The following is an 18,693-nucleotide window of genomic DNA, read 5'->3' as shown; positions in this document are numbered from 1 at the left end:
ATAACAGGAATCCCATACAATCCACAGGGACAAGGCATAGTTGAAAGAGCTCATCAAACTATTAAAATGTACTTTTTTTTTTTAAAGAGAGAGTGAGAGGCAGACAGAGAGAGAGAGAGAATTTTTTTAATATTTATTTTTTAGTTTTCAGCGGACACAACATCTTTGTTTGTATGTGGTGCTGAGGATCGAACCCGGGCCGCACGCATGCCAGGCGAGTGCGCTACCGCTTGAGCCACATCCCCAACCTAAAATGTACTTATTAAAGCAAAAAGAGGGTATTGGGAAGGGGTATATATTCCCCAAAGATAAACTTAAAATAACCCTTTTTACTCTAAACTTTTAAATTTGGATTCACAGAGATTAACTAAAGTGATTTCTACAGACCAAAAAGAAGGTGATTTGGTTCAAATCCATAACAGCTGATATTCAGAACTCCAGTTTGGCTACCCTTACATCTGCAACAGAACCAGGATGCTTTTTTCCAATATCTATTTTATTATTACCCTTTCCCACATCATGAAGTTCTATTTTGTTTTTTGAGCTCATACAGACCTAGGTTAATGTTTTGCTGATCAGTTCTATTTTTTGACTATAGAGTTTTTAAACATTGCAATGGAGATTTCACCTGTAAAAATTTATAAGGCCTTTACTATTATGTTATGTGTTGTATGTATTATATTATGTGTGCACACTTGTGTTTTGTGTTATATGTTTGAATGTACGTATGTCCATATATCATATATGATGAGCACTCATGATAAAATGGATCCAAATTTTTTTTCACGTGATTTATATCGTTTAATTTTAATTGGGTAAACAACTGTTGAGGATTGTTTTAATATGTAAACAAAAAAGAAGGTTAACAGATCTGTTTGTTTACTTTCACCTTTCCTTTTCATTATATTTAATAATTCTCTTAAAGACAATGTAAATTGTTAAGAAAATTGTTTTCTTTTAGTGCCTTCTGTAATGTTACATAATTTTTTCTTTAGCCATTATTGCCAGAATTCCTATCTTCATCCCAGTGCTGGTGAAGTCAAAGATAAAACCAATCTACAGCTTCTACAATAGCCATCACTGAACTGCTTGCAGAACTTGCCTGGACACATTGTGAACTCACCTGTATGCATTGTGAACTATCTGTTGGTGCAGCGACTTGTGGTAGTGTTGGGGTATTTTTGCTGATGGTGTCATCAGTGGTACAATTTTTCCAAAAGGAGCCATCAATTGGCTTGGTGTATCTTCCTCCCTTCTGCTTGTCATGGTCGTTCAGCTAAAATTTGGGGGCCAACAGAGGTGAGGCAAACAACCTCACCCCCCCGCTGGTACAAAGACCTCTCCACAGGTGTGGCTGTATACTGGACCAGTAGTCAATGACGGGTAAGATCCAATTGCAATGGTACCAACCTAAGACAGGAGGCTAATGCCTTGAGGTCAGCTCATCTGATGATGGGTAAGGACCATATGTACTATTGGACCACCTAAGGCAGGCACGGTCCCTAAGCCACATGCTTGTTGTTTAAACAGAGAGGGGCAGATATTGAGAGCCACAGCCGAAGGGGCCCCAGCAAACTTCCAGCTGCCAGCAAACTTCCAGCTGCCAGCTGATTGGCTCCTCTGCGGTGATGCTCATTGGGCTGTTTCCCTGCCCTTTCAGACCATGGAGCTGCTCATTGGGGGACTTTTTTTGGCTCTGCCCATGCGACCCAGCCAATCCGCCTCAAGAGCAGGAGGAGTGGGGGAGGTGGAGAGGCTTGTGGGAAGCCGGTGGTGGCAGTTGGGCTCTGAGGGTTTTCCTGAGGAGCTGTGTGGTGTGGTGTGTGTGGTTCTAAAAATAAAGTTCGTTTCTTTTGACAAGTGGCTCCTGAATTGTGCCCAGCCAGATTGCGGCAGGTCACAGAGCAGCTGCCTCAGAAAATGTCATCAAGTTTCCACAGGGACCATGGTTCCACAGGACCCTCTGGTTCTTGCAGAGCATAGTTTCTGGGAAACATTCAAAATTCAGCCAAGAAAGCTAATGGAGACCATTTGGTTACAGCCTACAACCACCTTTTTTAATGTAACTGTTTGGAGGATATCAAAAGTATATGTGTCCAAATGAGTGAAAACGTGAGACTGTGTAATGAAGATTACACAAGAGAAACCGATTCTGAGGAGACTCTGGTTGAGGGCCCACCAAAATATACACAATCTCTCCTGAAAGGGGAGAAGAAACCAACTTTCCCCAAAAAGAGAAATGTTCACTGTTGGTCTACAAGAACGCCAGAGGACTGAGGGTTGCTGACACCAATATTCAAACAAGTTCAAGGAAGGACAAGCAAGCCTTCAAGTTTTACAGGCAAAGGCAAAGGTATCAGAGGGTGTGAAGAAGGACCCTTGACTATGAGTAAAGAAGTCAAGTCTTGAATGGAGAGTGAACCAGAAGGAGCTTGCGGAGGGAAAGAACCTAATGCCACAATTTCACAAATCAGGACCCTCCCATTCATATAAGAAATATGTATTCACTGAAACTTCAGCCTTCAGCCAAGGTTACTGCTAGTTCCTTTTGGTATATCATATCATCTTCCCTCTGCAGGAGATCCCTTTAAACACTATCATGAAAGCCTCTGACTTATACATCATGTCTTAAGATAGTAAATGGATGACCTGAGTTGGTCCTATTTTTCTTTAAAACATCAAGAGTAGCCGGGTGCAGTGGTGCACACCTGTAATCCCAGAGACTCGGGAGGCTGAGGCAGGAGAATCGCAAGTTCAAACCCAGCCTCAGCAATTTAATTAGGCCCCGAGGAACTCAGCAAGACCCTGCCTCTAATAAAATATAAAAAAGGGCTGGGAATGTGGCTCAGTGGTTAAGTGCCCCTGGGTTCAATTCCTCATAGAAAAAAAAATCAAGAGTATTCCATCAACATCAACAAATTTCACTCTTTCGTTACTATTTCCTCCATACCTCTCAAATGGCAAAGCTATTTCATAAGCCTACAGCACTTCCACAAATTACCACAGGATATAGTACTTTCAACACCACAACATGCCAAGACCCATCAAGGCTCCACGGTCACCAGGGAAGTGTTCTTGGTTTCTTTAGGTCAGTGAGCAAGCCAACACAGGAATCTCATTAGAATTGGCTTCACAGAACCATAACTGATACCGAATGTCACGGCTTGGGTTCCGGGAAGCACTTCCTGACGTGAGAATTTATTTGCAAAGTAATTTATTAATCAGTGTTTCCAGGGGAAACTAGTAAGGTATAGAAGCAGCAGAAAGAGAAGGAGAAAAAATGACAGTGTGGATTCCAGGCAGAGAGACATGCAGGTAGCTTGTGCAGATGTTTCCAGAGAACTCTGGAATGGAGGCTGAGCTTCAGACTGTACTGACCTGGAGCAGGAGAGCCAGGCCCTCATGACATGCCCACACCTGTAACTTATTGGCTAATGGCCACTCCAGGAAGTCATAAAATCCTAGGTGCTCTAGGCTTCCTGCATGTGGGGACACAACGGATCCCATTTCCCAGGTCAGCCACCTAAAGAACATGACAAATACGAACAATGGAGGCAAAACCTTACCAGAGCCTTGATGATGCTGAATGTCACCTCATTTAAATGAGCACACAGTTGCCCAAACTCGGACTGTGGCAAATAATATAATTTCCTTCCCCCCACCGCCCCCCAAAAATGCAAGGGAACAAAAGAAATGAACAGAACTATAGATTAAAATAAACTTAAGAGATACATAGATGTATTAACCAATAGCAATACATGTCCCTTATTTGATCTCAATTCAAATAGGCTAATACAAAATTAATGAATTTTTTGAGATGACTGAAAATGTGAACACTGAGTGGACATTTCATAATATAAATGTGTTTTCTGAAGATGGAACAAGATGGCGGCCAAGTAAGGTCTTCCAGGGATTGCCTCCCCACAGGAACATCCATTTGAACAGCTGTTCACACACCAAACTAACTTCACAATAGCTAAGGAAGCCAAGTGAGAAGCTATAGTCCTTAGTTTTAGAATAAGCATAAGAAAAAAAATGGAGAAGGCAAAAAGAAAAGAGTTGCTTGTTCTACCCCTTTCCCAACTCCAAGCTGCCCAGCATAAGGGGAAACACCTACTCCTTGGAGAAGGGAGAAGTAATTAAGTTCTGGCCTGGCTGTAGACTTGAAATCCATTACCTGGAGGGTCCCTCCACCCCTACCCCAGGGCTGGTACATGGAGACTGAATCACTGGAATTGCATTAACCAGGTGGCCAAGGGACTGCTTCCACCATCCTTCCCCCAACCTTGAGTGACAAAAGGGGGATAAGGAGCTACCTGCTTGGGAGCAGAGCATGAAAGCTACCACAGGACTCTGCCTTGGAGCTCAGGGCTGAACAGCCCTGGTGAGACCCAGCACCAGGAAGAGAATGAAGGCCTCTAAACTCAGGCCAGAACTGGCAAGTGGAGACTCCAGATATTCCCGAGCACAGGGTTCAGGACTACACACCAGGGTAACACTCAAGTTTTGGCCGTCTTAAAGGGCCTGAGTTATACTGTCCCCTGACTGGACAGGTTCCTGAAGCTGTGAGACTCAGGAGCAAACTACCTATCACCTGCTTTAGGAGTTGAGAGACTATCTCTACCACCCATCCTCCAATGCTGGGCAGCACTGTATCCTCAGTCAGTGTCACTAGAGGAGCCTCTAGGACTGTTTCCCCAGCAGGCAAATGTCCTGACGAGACAGAGGCAAGTTTCAGCCTGTGTCACAACCCGCTACAGTGTAGGCCTTGGGCCCATCCCTGAGACGATGCAGGTCCTTGTAGTTTTGAGGCTCAGGTGTAACCCAGCTGAGAATTACACTTGGCAGCCAAGGGGCTGACTGCCTTCACCAACATCAACCCAACACCGGGCAACATTCCATGAGCAAGATTCCATTTGCTGAGGGTAGGACAGGATAATAAGCAAAGGGTCGAGTTGGAACTCAATGCCACAAGGATGAAACATCACACTGAGAAGATCCTAATGACCCCCTGCCCCAGACCTGCCTGCAGACAGCCTCTACAACAGTCTACATGCAAGGCGGGGGCTCAGCCTGTCCAATGTACTTCAGTTCCAACAAGCTTCACCTGTGGTTAATTGCAACACTCTTGATCCATGAGTCTCATCACCAATGGGCAATCCACAGCGGAGTGGGCCATTGTCCTACCCAATGCTGCACTAGTCTGAGAACTCTGGGCTTAGAGTGTGACACAGTGGAGTGTGTTGGTGACCCCACCCCTGAGATAGGAGTCAAGGGCTGGCTTATCCAAGTTGATTCTGCCCATAGTCAGGCAAAGCTGTGCAGTGCCTGATCTCAGACTAGTCCCTGTGGACGAGGCGTCTGGACTATGCTGGCTTCAGGGAGATGCATGTGGTTACACAACACTGTCTCCACATACGCTCCCAGTTCATGTTACACCAACTGTAATTTGGGAGAAACGTCTTAGTATTGACACCAGCAAACCTGGGGTCAGGGTGCCATCTAGTGTTGAAATAGTGGAAGTGATGGCAGGCTCTGAGAAAAGCCTGCATGCTTAGAATTTCTATAAAGACAGGTTAACAACACAACGCAAGAAAACTAGAAGAACTTTGGAAACTTCACAAGTTTGTGTAAATTAAAAATTTAGTCTGGAACAACCAACGAATCAAGATAGACATCAAGAAAGAAATGAAAATATATCTTAAAACAAATCAAAGGGGAAAAAATGCCCCAAACTCTGAGATGCAGCAAAAACAGTCCAAAGAGGAAAATTTATAGCAATCATATCCTACATCAAAAAAAGTAGAGATATCTAAAGTATATAACATAGGTCGACATCTCAAGGAACTACAGAAACAAGTATAAATCAAGCCCGAAATTAGTTGAAGAAAAAAATAGGGATCAAAGAAAAAGTAAATTAAATTGAAATTAAAAGAATCTGAATGATCAATGGAGCTAAAAACGGGTTCCTTGAAAAGAGAAACAAAAATTACAAACCCTTAGTTGGACTAGGAAAAATAGAGAGAAGACTCAAATAAATAGAATCAAAGGTGAAAGGGAGACATTACAACTGACACCAGAGAAATAAAAGCATCATGAGATATTATTTTGAGCAGTGAGGCAAAAATAAATTAGGTAGCCTAAAAAAAAAATGGATAAATTTCCGGACACATACACCTTGCTACGACGGAATCAGAAAGAAATAGAAAATCTAAACAGACCGATGATGAGTAACACATTGAATTGGTAATAAAAATTCTCCCATCACAGAAAAGTTCAGGACCAGGTGGCTTCCCTGGGGAGTTCTAGCAAAGACTTAAACATTGATACCAATTCTTCCTCAATTATGCCATCAAACTGAAGGTAATGGAATTCTTTCTTCTAAACACATTCTATGCAGCTCTCACTACCTTAAAACCCAAACTAGACAAGGGCATACCAAAAGACGAGAGAGAGAGAGAGAGAGAGAGAGAGAGAGAGAGAGAGAGAGANGGTAGAACTGAGCAAGTAAGTGACACAGTGTGTTGGAACATGATGAATACGTGAGGGAGGGAGGCTGAGCAAGGGGAAGGGAGGGTGAGGTGAGCCACAGGGCAGGCTGAAACGGAGACAGGGCAGAGCGGCACAGCGCCCCCTGCAGAAACAGGATCACAGACGAAACCAAGGAAAACAGGTTTTTATAAAACTTAAAACATAACTATTTTATCTCATTGATATGTTCTAATGACTATTAACCAAGTTCATATTTTGTGCTTTAATTTTTATATTAAATTATCTATCCACAACCAAGTATTTGCACTTATGCAAATTCCTTGTGTGCATACATTTGTTTATGAATATCTGCCCATCAGTGACAAGAATTTCAACCCAGGACGTGGGACTCCACTGTTTTCTCCTGGGGGTGATTGGAGAAAGGGACGCATGGGGTTGTTGAGGGCCACAGCCGAGTTGGGATGACGCATGGCATTTTTGCCAGAAAGGAGTGGTTGAGAGGTGACGCCAGCGAGCCATTAAGATGATGACTTTTGAGTTCTCTCGGAGTTCCCGTTGAGTTCCGGTTGAGCTCTCGCGGGGACTCCTGAAGAGTTCGCGTTGGTTGGTGAAGTTCTGGTGGTGGGAGTTCCGGTTGGTGTGTGGTGTTCCTGGAGGAACCACCAACTCTTTTGTGGGAGAGAGCATTCAAAGTTTATTTTCCAACACACGGTCAGCATCAGCAGGTCCTACAGCAGTTTCTCCACAGATCACACATTCTTGAGGTGTTGTTAGTTCAACAGTGAGAGCCACCCGTGTGTTCTCCATAGCAACATCCACATCACAGCACAAACAGACACTATGTACTCACGCACAGTTCCAGGAGGAAGGGTACAACTTGCCAAAAACTCCTTTTTATTCATCCTAAAGTCAGGTGCAATAACTAAGAGACAAAACTTTGGGTCACAGCCTTAATCCAGTAAGGGCCTTCCACACAGCGGGAAGGAATTCTTAGCCCCAAAGTCTCATCATTTTCTCTATAGCATTACATGTACAAAAGAGTTAAAAAATAAAAAGAATCACAAAGACATCAGGAATATCTAGCTGTTCCCACCAATGTGCCATGTCTTGGTCTAAGCCTGGGCCTAGGAATACTTCAGAAGTCATAAAATAGGAAAATAGGGATAATGGCTACAGAAATAAAAAACAAATGAGGTAGATAAATTAAAGCGTTCACTCCCAGGGCTTGCTCCTCCAACTTGTAGCCTTCATGCAACTCAGGGAAAAATAAAAATCTTCATTACTACTTGGCCTTAGCTGTACCAGGAAAAAAGGAAGGAAGGAAGGAAGGAAGGAAGGGAGGAAGGGAGGAAGGAGAGAAGGAAGGAGGGAGGGAGGGAGGGAGGGAGGGAAATCCTCGATGAACATGGATGCAAAAATGCTCAACAAAATACTGCATTCAAAAGCACATAAAACGTTATTCTCCACAATCAGTTGGTATTCATTCATCCCAAGGATGCAAGGATGTTTCAATATATACTAATCAATAAACATGAGATAAGAGATCAACAGAATAAAAACAGAAACCATATGATTGTCTCAATAGATGTAGAAAAGGCATTTGATAAAATTCAACATTACTCATGATAAATACTCTTAAAAAAGCATTGAAGGATCACATCCCAGCATAATAAAGCCCATATATAATAAGCCAACAGTTAATGTTATACTGAACAGAGGCAAGCTGAAAGTTTTCTAAGATCTGGAACGTGACAGAGATGCACAATTTCACTGCCTTTATTCAACCTAGACTGGAAGTCCTAGCTAGAGCAATCAGGCAAGAGAAAGAAATAAAGAGCATTTAAATTAAAGGAGGAAAAAGACAAATTGTCACTATCTACAGATGACGTGCTCTTATTTATAAAAACTCCACAGATTCTACCAAAAGACATCAAGTGCCTATCCAAATGCTCTTCTGCTGAGCTACGTCCTCAGCCCTGTCTATATTTTATTTTAAAAAAAGGGGACTCACTAAGTTGCTGAGACTGGCCTGGAACTTGAGATCCTCCCCGCTCAGCCTCCGGAGTCGCTGGGATTACAGGTGTGCGCCCCCATGCCTGGCTTTGGCTTTTCTTATGACTCCTGTTTTACTTTCTCTCTACAAGATGACAACCATACTGGTTACCATCTGGCCAATGCTGATACCTTATTTGGACCATTAGGTAAGGTCATGTTTTCTTGAAAGTTCTTGGTACTTGATGGCATGTGATCTCATCTTTACACTGAAAGATTAGGTATTTAGTTCAAACTTTATAATCTCATGCTATATTTCCAGAAATTTGAAGCAGTCTACTCGTGTTCTCTCAGCCTGTAGTTACTGTCTCTACTCCAGCACCACACGACACCTCACGTTCTGGTTTGTAGCCAGCCTGCTCTTTGGTTGGTTGGTTGTCACTATATCAGCACTAGAAGGTAATCCAAACGCAGGTTTATCACAAATCCATAGCTGCTCTGTTGTTCCGCAAGAATGGGGAAGAGAACCTAGAGGGAGTAGTCTGTCCCCTAAGCCTCTCTTCTGGCACCAGGAAGCTAAAACACGTGGTCTGACAAAGTTGAATGTGCTCAGACCAAATCAAAAACAAATGTGCTTTTTAGGTTGAGCGGCTTTTCTAGAAATGCCCTGATGTAGAACAAACTGCAGGGCAGGCCCATGACAACAATCACCAGTCAGTTGTCAGGAACTGTGGGCTCCTGCCCAGCTCTGGGTGGGACTATCATGGAGACACCAGCCCCAGGCTCCTATCTCACACCTGGAGCCCCAAGGCCACCATGCTGTGTCACACCCTAAACCCACTGCCTGCCCCAAACACCATAGCACCAGAAGTGAGCAAGACCCACAGTGCTACAGGCTGCGTGTCGTGGGGTAGCCTTGAGGTATTTTGAGTTCTTAAACACGTTTAATACTATAAATACGAAAGAGCAAAGGGTGCACAATATGTTCTAGGAAACCCGAGCTGATTTTGATGGGCTGAGCCAACAAAGCAAACTGTTGGGAGGTGAGGACGCCTTCTCAAGAGATCTACGATAATTGACATAAAAAGTTGATGTGCTTTGAGGATTTGGCTAACACAAAGGAATGAGAGCACAGCTTGAACAAGAGGGTCCGACCTGTGGCCCACCCTGGGAAAGTTGGCAAGAGGAAGAGCGTCCTAGATCCCGCCAGCCCTCCAGTGCGTCTCTGGCTCTTGCTCCCCCTAGCGCCCACAGGCAGAACTGCAGGATTGAAATAGACTGGCTCCACCTAGAGAAGCCTCCAAACCGCGAAGCGTGGGGACCTAGGTTTTGTGAGAAGCCTCCAAAGACAGGAGAGAAGGGGTATGAGACAAAGGCACAATGACACTACTAAAAATAGCCACAACCATTATGGAGCATTGGCTGCAGGTTAGTCACCTGTGACAGATTTTACACACATCACCCCATCTTTCCCACACCAACAGTGTGATGCACCCCAAGGACACCGAGGTTCAGAGAGGACAAGTCACTTGCTCAAGGTCACTCAGCTAGCCACTGAGATTTAAACCCAGGATGTCTGAATCCAGGACCACACTCATATGCATGCCTTGAGGTCGAGATGGGAAATCCCACAGAGCCGTCATTGTTCTGACCCAGGATCTTCCCCAAGGGGGTGGTGTGTGAGGGGGGAGCTTTGAAGAATGACCACTAGGGGAGGGACGCCCTGGGGACATGCAGGGACCCAGAGAACCACCTGAGCAAAGGCAGGTGTGCCCTGTGGGTGTGACTAGAACAGGTGGCTTCACTCAGCTGGAGTGTGGAAGCCGGGACAGGTAGAGAGGACATGCTGACGGGCTTCAAGCCACATGGACCCGATGCTCCCCTGGACGCCCCATGCAGTGGGCAGAGAGAACGAGAAAGGAATGAGAGGTGCGGTTTCAGCCATGTTGACCTCTCCCGGGACAGCAGGGAAGCCCAGCACAGGCAGGAACTCGGGGACAGCTGCCAGAGGACAGGTGAAGGTCAAGTTGGGAAGTTCAGTAGGACAAGTCTGGGGCAAGGACCCTTCCAGGAAGAAGGGTACTGGGAGGAGAGTCCTCCATCAGGAAGCCATCCGGCTGCTGTGTCCCTCTCCGTCAGGTCTTACTTGGAAACATGTGGTCAGACAAGGCTGAATCACTCGGACAGACCAAATCAAAAACAAATGTGCTTTTTAGGTTGAGCCACTTTTCTGCTTTTCTAGAAATGCCGTGATATAGAACAAACTGCATTTGACATCGGGCAGTGAGTAGATCGATGCTACTTTACAAAAACAAGTTGTGAGCTGGGGATGTGCCTCAAGTGGTAATGCGCTCACCTGGCATGTGCGGGGTGCTGGGTTCGATCCTCAGCACCACATAAAAATAAAATGAAGATGTCGTGTCCACCGAAAACTAAAAAATAACTATTAAAAAATTCACTCTCTTTAAAAAAAAAAAAGTTGTTTTCTTAGCTAAACTTAGAATAAAAATCCCACTCCCCTCAAGATCTGATAAAGACCCAAGATGGAGAAGACAGGAGCCTCTGCTGTCTTCCCAAGGATGCAAGGATGATTCAATATTTACTAATCAATAAACATGATCTAAGAGATCAACAGAATAAAAAACAGAAATCTTATGATTATCTCAATAGATGTAGAAAAGGCATTTGATAACCCCATTTTTTTTTATGTTACTGAGAACTTAACCCTGGGATGGTTTACCACAGAGCTACATCCCCAGCCCTATTTATTTATTTATTTATTTTTATTTTAAATCCGGTCTTACTGAGTTGCTTAGGGCCTCAAACTTGCCATCCTCCTGCCTCAGCCTCCCAGCCGCTGGGACTACAGGCTTTCACCACTCGACCCAACTTCTAAGAGCCATCACAGTGACCTTTCTCATGCAAAGCCCAGATGGAGTCACTTCCCACTCAAGATGCCCCCATGGGCCCCAGACACCACGGAATTGGTCCCGTCCTGCCTGGCTTTCTGAGCTTGCCTTCTGCTTGTCACCATGCCTCAGTAGTCAATGCTCTGAACACGTTAAGACCAGCCCTTCTCCTGGGCTGGTGCCCTGCCTCTGTCCACAGGCCTGTGCGGGATGTCCCCGACTCAGGATCGGCTTCCTGCCTCTGCCTCGGAGGGGCCTTCTCCCTGGCTACACGTTGCCCTGTGGTAGTGTCTTCCCATCGCTCACCTCAGTTACATCACCGGTTTGTTCCCGATGGTGTGTGTGTTTCTCAGCCACCTTCTCCGCAGGATGTAAGCTTTGAGGGAGAAGAGACCACACAGACCTTCCTCGCATGTCTCGTGTCCTCTGTGCCTAGGTATGCGTGTGTTTTTTTTTTTAATAGACATTATTTTATTGGTTCTTTTAGTTATACATCACATTAGGATTTATTGGGACATGATTATAAACAGGATGATAATCTGCTCTAGTCCAGTCCCAGGACTTCCCCTTTCCCCGCCTTCCCCCCCGCCCCCTGTTCCCTTCCCTCCACTCTACTCATCTTTCTGCTATTCACTTCCAGTGTTTAGTTTATTTCATTTTCACTTCGTGTCTTTTGGACATGCATGATGGTGGGATTCACTGTGGCCTATTCTTATTTGTACATAAGGGATTCAGCTCCGATGCATCCTGCAGTTTTCCCTAATCCCATCCCTGCCAGTCCCATTCCTACAGTCCACTGATCTTTATTCTATGTTGATGGAATTCCCCCTTTTCCCTTTTTCTCTCTCTTTCCCCCCTTATTTTGGACTAGCTTCTGCATGTCAGAGAAGATGTGACCTCTGACTTTGAGTCTGGCTTATTTCACTTTCTAGCATGAGAGTCTCCAGTTCCATCCATTTCCTAGCAAATGCCATAATGTCATTCTTCTTTATGGCTGAGCAATACTCCACTGTGTATATGCACCACATCTTCTTTATCCATTTATCTATTGAAAGGCACCCTGATTGGTCCATAGCTTGACTATTGTGAATCATGCAGCTAGACTCATTGCTGTGGTCCTATCAGTCCAGCATGCTGATTTTGGATCTTGGGGATTTATATCAGTAAGTGGCCTATTTTTACTTTTGTTGCTTATTCTTTGGGTGTCACATCCTCAAAATCACCTAGGCAAGTTTTTCCCTTATATTTTCTTCTAGGAGTTTCACACTCTCAGGTCTTACATTTAAATCTTCTATCCAGCTTTAGTTGACTTTTGTGTTCAGTGTAAAATAAGAGTCCAGTTTTGTTCTTTTGCAAGTAGATACCCAGTCTCCCCAGCACAATTTATTGAAGAGATTGTCCTTCCCTCAATATGTATTCTCAAGACCTTGTCAAAGATCAGTGGATCATGTAAGTCTGAGTTTATTTCTGGGCTTTCTACTTGTTCCAATGGTGTACATGTCTGGTTTTTATATCAGTATCACATTTATAATTACTTTAACTTTATAATGTTTTTGAAACAAGGAAGCATGATATCTCCAGCTTTGTTCTTTCTCAGGATTACTTTGGCTATTTGGGGTCTTATGTAATTCCATATGATCTTTTTGTAAGGGTATTGAGGATTGAACTCAGGGATACTCCACCACTGAGCCACATCCCAGTCCTATTTTGCATTTTATTTAGAGACAGAGTCTCACTGAGTTGCTTAGTGCCTTACAGTTGCTGAGGCTGGCTTCGAACTCACAATCCTCCTGTCTCAGTCTCCCAAGCTGCTGGGATTACAGGCATGCACCATTGCACCCAGTTCCATATTTGTAAAAAATATTTGTTTTAGTTGTCAATGAACCTTTTTAAAAAATATTTATGTGGTGCTGAGAATTGAAACCAGCACCTCACACATGCCAGGCAAGCACTCCACCACTGAGCCACAACCCCAGCCCCTTTATGATTTTTTAAGACAACATTTCTATTTCTGTAAGGCATGCCTTGAGATTTTGGTAGGTATTGCGTTAATTCTATAGATTTCTTTGGGTATTATGGACATTTTAATAATATTAAATCTTACAGCACACGAACATGAATTCATTTCCATTTATTTGTGTCTTTATTTCATTGAACTAAAAAAACTTCTGCATGGAAAAGGAAGCAATTGACAGAGAACAGACAACCTTCAGAATGAGAAAAATTATTGGTGAATCATACCTGATAATAGGCAAGCATCCAAAATAGGTGAAGAATTCTTACAAGTCGATAGCAAAATTACGATGACGATGATCTGATTAAAAATGAGCAGAGGACTTGACTAGACATTTCTCCAGAGAGACCATACAAATGGCCGATGGGTGTTTGCAAAGAAACTCAACGTCACAAGAATTAGGGGAATCCAAATCAAAACCACATTGAGAAATCACTTCACAGCTGTAAAGAATGTGTGAAAGCTTGAAACCCTTGTAATTGGTGAAAATGTGCAAGATTCTGCCAAAGTGAAAAAAAGTATGGAGGATCCTCCAAAAAATTCAAGAGAACTGCTGTGCGATGCAGAAATCCCATGTCTGAGTATAGAGCCAAAAGGAATAAAATCTGGATCTCGAAGTGATTTCTCCCATGTTTGTGGCAGCATTGCTCACAACAGCTAAAATATCGAAACAACCCTAAATGTCCATCAACAGAGGAATAAAGAAAATGTGCTATATACACTTAGGGTGGAATATTATTTAGTCTTTAAGAGAAGGCAATTCTGACCATACCACATAGGAGAACTTTGAGGACATTATGCTATGTGATCTAAGCCAATCACAGAAGTCAAATATGGCATGATACCACTTCTACGAGGTAACGAAAATAATCAAACTTACAAAATCAATAGAAATGGGGAGTGTGATGAGAGTTGCCAGGCGTTGGGGTGAAGGGACTAGGAGGCTGTGGATCAGCAGGTGTAGGTTTCAGTTACGCAAGATGAATACGTTCTAAGACTGCTGTACAACACCCCGCCACGTTAACAATAGTGTATTGTGTGCTCAAGGTGTGTTAAGAGGCCAGAGCTCATGTTAAATGTTCTTACCACAATAAAGAAAAGGAAAATGGTCCGGGGCTTGGTGGGTTGCAGATGAGTACTTGTTGCTGAGAACAACAGACTCACCAACTCTGCTCCAAGGGATCCACACAGGGCTGGTGATGGTAGCCCTCACTTTCCCCACCTGACTGGCTTTGGGATATGGCAAGAAGCCCTGCTCCTGGCCTGCAGCTCATGACCCAAGAAACTGGCCAGTGCCTTGCACCAATTTTGGCACCCTCCCCACAGAGGTCCATTCTTAGCCTCTCTTACACCTTTGTTAGAATGTTGGAGTGATATAATGGTTTCCAGAGTTAGGCAGGTATGGAGGGCAAAGGGTGGAATAGAAGCCTTTTCTGACCTCAGAGGTGGATGAAATAATCTCTCAAATCAGGAGATATTCAGAAGGAAAGAGAGGGCGTCCTTGCCACACGGTGAGCTTGTTGGAGAGACGATGCTGAGCAGGCGCTAACTCCTCTGGGAAGCTTTTGCCAATGCCATCTGGCTGGTTGACCCCCTCTTCCCCAACCCACACACACCTGCTCCAATAATTTCTAAATAACACTATACCAAAGAATTTTTTTAAGTATTACTGAAATGAACCGTTCAGTCTGATACCTGCTTTAGATTCTGAATTTTATGGGGTGGGGAAGGTCTTATTTACTTCTATATCCCCAAAACCTAATTCAGTGCCTGGAATGGAAAAGGTGCTCACTAAATGTTGAGTGAACATGTTTTGGAGGTACACCTGATTCCTCCGTTCCCATACTATTCTGAAGTGAACATACCATGCAAATAGGCCCATTATTTAATAGGCATCCAAGAACACACCCCTGCACACACCCATGGGCTCTGAGGACCAGTTCCCAACTAGCCACACAGCGAAAGGAGGAGCCCAGAGGAGCAGATCCGGGTCTGAGTCATGCGGATACCATCCTACTTATACACTTCCTTAATGAAAAACAGTCATAGAGCAGCTATAAAAACAGAAAAACAAATACTCATACCATAAGCCTATACACGTGCTTGTGGTGGATTGGAGTGTGTGTGTGTGTGTGTGTGTGCGTGTGCAAACATGCATGTGTGTTGGAATGAAGAAGCCAGTGCCTATGTGACTGTCTCCTTCAACCCATAGGTTACTCCTATAACCTCCTATTTGGACCATTCAACACGTATTTATTGTGTTTAGTTCTACAGTTTGAGCTTGTCCGTAGGCAATTCTGGAAAATTGCATTTGGTTACTTTATTAAGACAGATATTTCACTTTTCCAAAAGTAAAACTTCCTTTAGCCATTGGTCTCATCCATTCCTTTAGTTCCTGGAACATTTTCTGGGGTCTGGTAGGAGCTGTCTCTGTGCTGGTCTTGGGAGGACATTTGTGGTTCTGTCCTCAAGGGGTTAACAGACCAGGGGTTAACAGACCTGACACCTAAATGTCTCAAGAGCATCCGACATCCCTAGCAGATCGAGGAGAGGCTATGGAAGTGAGGGCAGGTGTCTTTTGCGGCAGAAACCGTTTTGCAGAGGAGAAAGGATTCATGGAGAAGATGCCATTTGAATTTTATAGTTCAAGAGCCATTTTTATTTTCTAATCTATAGGAAACTCAAAATATCTGAAAATACTTAAATATTATTAAATATTTAAAATGGGGATAATTGACTTCTCACCAAACCTCCACCACTCCCTCTGGGGATGTCCCAGCTTCATTTCCAAGAGCACTAATCTGCTTCCCAAGTTCTCTTTGACCTCCTTGCCAGGCAGAGTTTCTACCCTCTTTTGACACCATACCTCTGGGCTTGGGCTATTCTCTCTCTCTGAGGAGCTCTACTAAGAGCCTTCCCTGGCCTCCTCCCCAGCCTGAGCCAGTCTGAACTACTCCTCCCACTCCCTCCATGGCTAAGGGGGTCTTCTTGTTGACCTCATGAGATCCTGGGTCAGCGCTACTGTCGAATCCCATTTCCCTGCCCCACGGAGCTCAGCAGTGAGAGGAAAGGACAGAACAACTCACAGGTGTAGTCCCCACCAGCCCGTCCACTCACCCTGACCTGCCACAGCACTGTTTGTCTTGAGCAGGTTCTTAAGATCTTGTCCTTTCCTCGGGGAATCTTACTTCTCTTCATATGACCTCATTTTCAATATCAAGACCTAGAATTCTATATTTACAAAACAGTTGAGCCCACTCTTCTTTGTTCACTCTCATTTTATCCAAAAGACACTAGCAACTTGAAGAAGGGCGTCTACACGGCTCTGTGTCTTAGATACATGGCACTTACTCAACAAACGTCTGGGTCACGTTTTATTATTTCCCCAGTGCCTGCACCCAAAGATGACTCCTTGCATAATAGTGGGACAGACTGAGAGACATTGTGTGTGTGTGTGTGTGTGTGTGTGTGTGTGAGAGAGAGCGAGAGAGAGAGAGAGCGTGCGCATGTGGCACAGGATATAGAGACCCACCTCACGGAAGCATGACGTGACTCAGAATTCCAGACATACAGTCTGGTCTCTACTGGAAGCAAACATGATACCTGCTAGTCTGGGTTCCATACACCCACCTGCCAGTATCGTCCAAGCTGAAGGGTGTGCGTGGAAAAGGAGGAGGAGGAAGAGGGAAGGAAGTGTCACTGCTTCTACTCAGCCCCAGCCTGACCACTGAGACTAGGAGGAAATTACCAGCAGCCAGGCATCAAGGGCAATGGGACCTAAGGGTCCTGAGACCCAGACTTGTGCTCCTCTCTTGGTGGGATTGCCTTGATTCAGGCCTTGGGGAGAGCAAGCCTGAGTCTCTGCTGCCTAAATGGAACTATATTTCAAACTGCTTATTTAATGCAGGACTCTTTAGGTTTCTTAGAAACCAAGAAGTGAACCTATGGTTTAATGTTGTAAGGATGCATTTCACATAGATACACTGATATATGTACAGATTTCCATATTTATCTATAGCTGAAACATATCATGGTAACTTTGGAAAACTCTAAATCTCATTTGCAATGTAATTTTTTAGAAACTGACACACAACTGGCAATTTTGTAGCTTTTAAAAAAATTACTGTGTGTGTGTGTGTGTGTGTGTGTATGTGTAAGACTGGGAATCGAACCCAGGGGCATTTACCATTCAGCTATATCCCCAGTCTCTTTTCAACTTTTCAGGGGTATATTTTGAGACAGAGTCTTGCTAAGTGCTGAGTCTGGGCTCAAAATTGCAATTCTGCCTCAGCCTCTCAAGTAGCTGGGGTTACAGAGACATGCAATGCACCCAGCCTGGTTTAAGAGAGGTATCACGTTAAAAAAATAAAATAAAAGCCTGAAAAAAATCAGTTAGAATTTTTCTCAAGGTTATTAAAAGAATGCCTAGGGAATTTACACTTAATGCTTGAAACAAAATTTCCTAAAATCAGATTTCTTACCACCCTAGGGGGAGAGAGAGAGGGAGAGGGAGAAGGAGAGAGAGAGAGAGAGAGAGAGAGAGAGAGAGAGAGAGAGGCAGAGAGACAGAGAGAGACAGACACTTAGGCAGAAATTGCCTTCCTTAAAAAAAATGCCCTTCCTGAATTTTCTAGAATCTCATAGAAACCCTACCAATGGACTAGATGACACTTAGTAAATGTGTGCAGTTCCCTTTCTCTTCTCTACTGCTCAATTCTTTACTAGGGAGAACAACTTCACCTGTTTTCATTCGTTTATGGCCAGTTTTCCTGCATGGCCCCTTTCTGTGGTTCTGAAAAACATAGAAATGCAAGAAAGAGCCCTTCATTTGTAGGAGAGGGTTGATTTATAAGCACTCATTATTTTTAATTGTTATCAGATTTAAATGTAACAAAAGGTGGGACAAGTGGAGCTGGAGCTCTCTCCCCGGGTCAGAGAATGTAGAGATGTTCTACAGAACATCCTGAGACCTGCAGGTCCTGTAGGATAAACTTCCCTCTGGCTATAACTCTCTCCAGGGCAGTGGGTGTCCTTCCCCCGCCTGTCCTTGGAGCTCAGCAACATCCTCTTGGTTGGGAAGGGAACACCTCGTAAGTACTTCTCCAGATGGATAACTGTCGGCAGCCCTAAACTGGAGGGACAGGTGGGATGCCGGAGGAAGAGGTCAGGGGCTCTGTGCCTGCTGCCCCTGCGCCCCACCCTGCACACACAGGCATCCACGCAGAGAGGCTTTGGCCTCCAGCTTAAGCGTGCCTGGTGCACTGGGACTGGTGGATTACTGCCCGC

Source organism: Marmota marmota, unplaced genomic scaffold, assembly GCF_001458135.2.
Source record: "Marmota marmota marmota unplaced genomic scaffold, marMar, whole genome shotgun sequence".
NCBI classification, from domain to species: Eukaryota; Metazoa; Chordata; class Mammalia; order Rodentia; family Sciuridae; genus Marmota; species Marmota marmota.
Note: the sequence above shows the minus strand (reverse complement) of the source record.